The sequence below is a fragment of the Orycteropus afer genome, unplaced genomic scaffold (assembly GCF_000298275.1).
Source record: "Orycteropus afer afer isolate SDZICR_OR568_19922 unplaced genomic scaffold, OryAfe1.0 scaffold01020, whole genome shotgun sequence".
Classification (NCBI taxonomy): domain Eukaryota; kingdom Metazoa; phylum Chordata; class Mammalia; order Tubulidentata; family Orycteropodidae; genus Orycteropus; species Orycteropus afer.
Genome location: NW_006922607.1, coordinates 43,552 through 48,950, shown reverse-complemented (window position 1 = coordinate 48,950; position 5,399 = coordinate 43,552). Strand labels below are relative to the sequence as shown.

Below are 5,399 nucleotides of genomic sequence, written 5' to 3'. Positions count from 1 at the left end.
GTTGTTGTTGTGTGCTGTTGAGTTGGACCCGACTCATAGTGACCCCTCCTTGGGTTTCTGAGGCAGTATCACTATGGAAGTAGATTTCCCTATCTTCCGTCCGAGGAGTGGTTGGTGGGTTTGAACTGCCAGCCTTCTGATTAGCAGTCAAGTGCCTTAGGCACTACACTACCATGAATATTTGAAATTCTGTTCTACCTTTTCCCCCTTTTGATCTAGATTCTTCTATGGAATCTTTGATCAAAATGTTCAATAATGGTAGCCAGGCATCATCCAGTTCTTTTGGTCTCATGGCAAAGAAAGCTGTTATTCATGAAGACAATTAGCCAAACATTCCACATCCTCTAACTATTCCTGACTCTCCTTCTTCCTCTATTGCTCCAGGCAAATAAACACCAATTGCTGTGCCCTGAATGGCTGCTTGCAAGCTAGTAAGAACGCAGGCACTAAGAAGCAAACTAAGAGGTAGAGCAGAAGCACTAAACATGGGTTATGCCATGAAACCATGACCCTAACCCTCCAAACCAAGAAACCAAATCCTGAGATTTTTGATTGTACATAAACTGCCTCAGCAACTACTCTTTTATCTGGTTGTTGTTGTTGTACATACATCTATCATACAACTTTTTCCAGTTCAACTTTTACAAGTGTACAACTTACAGCAACTACAGTAATCAGCTGTGCAATTCTACCCTTAATCAATATGATTTTTTCCATCACTGTTAACTCCCCCCCTTCCCTCTTGCTCTGTCCCCTTTTAACCACTAATAAAGTGTGTTTCTGTACATTTGCCTTTTCTTGTCTTTTTATGTGAATGAGATCATACAATATTTGTCCTTTTGTGATTAATTTATTTCACTCAGCATAATATCTTCATGCTCAATCTACATTGTAGCATGTATCATGACTTCATTTCTTCTACTGGCTGACTAGTATTCCATTGTATGAATGTATTACATTTTGTTTATCCATTCATCTCTTGATGGGCATTTCTGTTGTTTCCACTTTTTGACTATTGTGAATAGTGCTGCAATGAACATTGGTTTCCAAGGCTCTCCCATACTTCCTGGCCTCTCACCCATCCTCAGTGCTATTCCCAGCTTTCATGGGCTGGTCAGCACTCAGGGTTTGGGTCTTTTGGAAGTATCTAATTCACTGTGTTCTTCCTTTCATGGATTTCAGGATGACCACAAACTCAGCAGTGAGGACTTGGAATATGGAACAAACATCATGATGGTAAGTCAACAGGAACCAGGTATCAGGAGAGAAGCCCTCTGATATATGAATGGAAAGTTTGTGTGCGCAGTATGTATAGAACAGTAGATGTCTCTTTAGGGTGAATGACGTACAGCAGCAACTTTGAGAACACCAGTATGCCATATGCCTAGAATGTGGCAGGAGAGCTGGCCAACCTCGAGAGGCTGATTTGTCTGAGCCAAGTCCCTTTCACTCTTGTCTGGAAAATACTTTTACTTGTGACTGCAGGAAAACTATTGTGTCCCTAGAAAGATATTGAAACTTTCCTTACTGTCACAGCCGGAAGTTGCTTTTAACCCCTGGGTCATAAAGTATTGTCGTACATGGTACTCTTCTTATCAAAGAATGGGGGGAACAATTGTTAAAAAGTGAGGATCAAGAGTAGCAGTCTTAGAATCCTACTTGTCACTGACTTCTCTAAGAAGGGAGGATCTCCTGGTGTGCTCACAGACATCTTACAAATGCTGCCACCTCAGAAAGTACTCCTCTCTACTGTGAATTCAAATTCAAGTGAAAATTCAAATCTTGGTGTCCTGATACCATGAAGTTTGATTATTGACTGTACAACAGAAATACTTATTATGAGCAGACCACTGGTCTGGGCATGGAGAGATTCAAAGAGGAACAAGATAATCTCTGATTTTAAGGAATAAATAATTCTGTAGGGTGTATTAGAGCTTAAATTCTAAAGCACTTGGTTTGTGGAAGGCTGTGATCTGCAGTGGGAGACCTAACTCCATTTTGAGGCTTGTCATAAGTTTCAGATGCCATTTGGGTTCTTTCTGGCCATTAAACCAGCATTGTGGCTATGCATAGACAGGTTCCAGGACAAACCTAAGGAGGGGCAGTTTGCCCTCAGAAAGAATGTGGTTGAAAGTAGATTATGCTCACACAAAGAACTAGGGAAATTTCCTGAGTGTGCTCTTTCCTAGTTTAAATTAAGGTTGAGGTCTTGATATTGTTTGGTAGCCATCTTGTGGCTAAGACTCAGGCTGCATGGTCATGAGTCACAGCCCATCTGGACCACCATATAGCCAGGTAGTCAAAACCGAGAACCAATACTGTAACCCTTTTCTATCTTCAGTTATGTATATTTCCCAATCATGGTTTTTTCCCCACTTCTGCAGCCCTGCCTGAAACAGTGATGAATCAATCTGTCACCAATTATGATTTTGTGATGATTCCCTTTTCTTTTCAATCATATATAATTAGCCCTGTGGCCATGACTCAGTGGACTCCATTCAGCTTTCTGTACTGTGTGCATGTTGATGGTTTCCCTCATCCAGGATGATTGTCTTTGTTTTGTCTTTGTGCTTTCCAAGGCTTAGTAAAAGTGTCTCTGTTGAACCTACAAAGGAAGGCAGGTATGTATGATAATATCATAGTATCCACTGTATTTCACTTAACTTACAAATGATAGGTTTAACTAATATAGTGAGAGAATGATAATTTCTGACTAGAGGAGCTGGAGCAGGCTTCCTAGGTGATACAGTGTTTAATTGGGACTTAAGTGGATGGTTAGAATTTAAGTTGGTGGAGTACCTGTTGTTGTTGTTGTTGTTATGTGCCATCGAGTCGGCCCCGACTCATACCTAGGAGTCAAAAAGAACAGAATGCATTTGGACCCTGAGAACAGTCGGGGGTCACTGGGACCTAGTGTGTGGAAAGGGAAAGGTGAGGTAGAAATGTGGCCAGAACAAAGTTAAATTGGATAAAGCTGTCAAGCACTTTGATGTTAAACTAAGGAATAGAGACTGTTTTAAGTATCTAAGGGGAACAGTTCCTAAACAGGAAAGCAACTTGTTAGGATTGGTTATCAAAATCTTCTGATTTTTTTTTTTTTTTAAGTGGGTGATTGAAGGGAGAAGCTTCTAGAAGAATGGGACAATAATCCAGGCCAGTGAGAATGAGATCTGGCACCAGGCAGCAGCAGTAAGATGGGATGTGAAGGTTTCAAGACGCATTTCAGAGAGATGACTAAGAAGACTTGATGATGAAGGGACTGCCAAGGTTTTTTAATAGATCACTAATTAACCAATTAGAAAATGCAGGGGGAGGAGAAGATTTGGTCAGGAGGGAGGGTGGGGAGAAGGGAGCACTTTTTGGTTAACAGCAGAGCATTTTAATTACATCAAGGACCCCAAAATGAAAAAGACATAGTTCTTTTCTTTAAGTAGATAATAATATTTAAAAAAGCTATGTACAAGACATTCCAAATAGAAGATAGTGTGTGTGGGAAAATATGCTATGACTAATAGTCAAGATTTCAGAAGAAGGTGAGTGCACTTCCATGTCCCTGTAGACAGAAGGCTGTGGCAAGGAGTGACTTTTTGGGTTTGGGCCTCAAAGGCTGAGTTCTGTTCCTAACTGTTAGGATGAACAAGAACTCAGCATGGATGTGTAAAAAAAAAGAAAAAAAAATAGAAAAGCTCCTGTGTTGTGCTATATAGAAAAGGAGCCCAGGTGGCACAATGGTTAAGTGCTCAGCTGCTAACTGAAAGGTTGGCAGTTCAAATGCACCAGCTACTCTGCAGGACAAAGATGTGGCAGTCCGCTTCCATAAAGACTACAGTCTTAGAAACTCTATGTTGTTATTGTTGTTATGTGCCGTCGAGTTGGACCCGACTCATAGCGACCCCTCCTTGGGTTGCCAAGGCAGTATCACTATGGAAGTAGATTGCCCCATCTTCCTTCCGAGGAGTAGCTGGTGGGTTTGAACTGCCTGCCTTCTGGTTAGCAGTCAAGTGCCTTAGGCACTACGCTATCAGAGCTAGCAGAAATATACCTATCTCTAGATAAATCTCTAAGAAATTAAAATTCCTTAGTAGAGAATTGTGCTTAAGAGCTTGGACTTTGGAGCTAGGTTACCTGGATTGAATCTTGACACTACCTTGGACAGGTTACTTAAACTCTTTATGCCTCAGTTTCCACATCTGTAAAATAATACTAGAATCTTCTTCATATGATTATTTATTTAAGAAATTTTTATTGTGAGTTGTGTGAAAGTTTACAGACAAATTCATTTTCCATACAGCAGTTCATACACCTTTTGTCTCGTGACATTGACTGTGGTTCCCCACAGTGTAACAGCTTTCTTCCCACTTCCTCCCCATAGTTACCTCTTCCCTGTGTCCCTCCCTCCCATGCACTCCTGCCTCCTTGAGAGCTGTCTCCCTGTGCAGACACTGCCTTTCTGTTCTCCCACGATTGATCACTCCAAGGAGTATATCTACCTGATGTAAATATTCACTCATATGCCTGTCTGTTAGGAGTTCTGGTAGCGTAGTGCCTAAGGCTCTTGACTGCTAACCAGAAGGCTGGCAGTTCAAACCCACCAGCCACTCCTCAGAAGGAAGGTTGGGCAATCTACATCCGTAGTGATACCGCCTCGGAAACCCAAGTGGGGGTCACTATGGGTCGAGTCAGGCTTGAGGACACATAACAACAATAACATGCCTGTCTGTTGTTTGGCTAGAAGCCACAAGAGTGAGTTCAGTTCCAGACCTGAAGGTAGCTAGGGACCATATAGTCTTAGAGGTCTCACCAGGCTCTACCAGACCAGCAAACCTGGTCTTTTTTCACTTCATTGGGATATTTTGAAGAGTAAATGAATATAAATATGTAAAAGCACTTAAAATTGTGCCTGAGCCATATTAAGCATTAAATATTCTTTAAACATGGGGAAAAGGGAGATTGAGGCAATTGTCCACTTGTCCTAGGACATATTTTAGTCTGGTGCAGTTACTCTTTTTTTTTTTTTTTAAAAAAACCTTTTATTGTTATTTGGGTGAAAGTTGACAGAGCAAATTCATTTTCCATACAGCAGTTCACATACACTTTCTTTCATGACATTGACTACAATTTCCCACAATGCAACAGCTCTCTTTCCACTTCTTCTCCATAGTTACCTCTTCCCTGTGTCCTTCCCTCCCATGTACTCCTGTCCCTCAAGCTGTCTCCCTGTGCATATACAGCCCTTCTATTCTCCCATGATTGATCTCTCCAAGGAGTGTATCTACCTAATGTAAATGTTCAGCTCATATGCCTGTTTTTTGCTTGGCTGGAAACCACAGGTGTGGGTTCAATTCCAGACCTGAAGGCCAGCTAGGGGCCATAGTCTCATGGTTCCACCAGACTCTATC

At 41.5% G+C, this 5,399-nt stretch overlaps 1 pseudogene; it reads left to right on the top strand.

Annotated features, from left to right (window-relative positions):
• The first annotated feature begins 413 nt into the window (after window positions 1–413).
• Window positions 414–5,399, top strand: part of LOC103212589 — a 7,905-nt pseudogene continuing 2,919 nt past the window's right edge.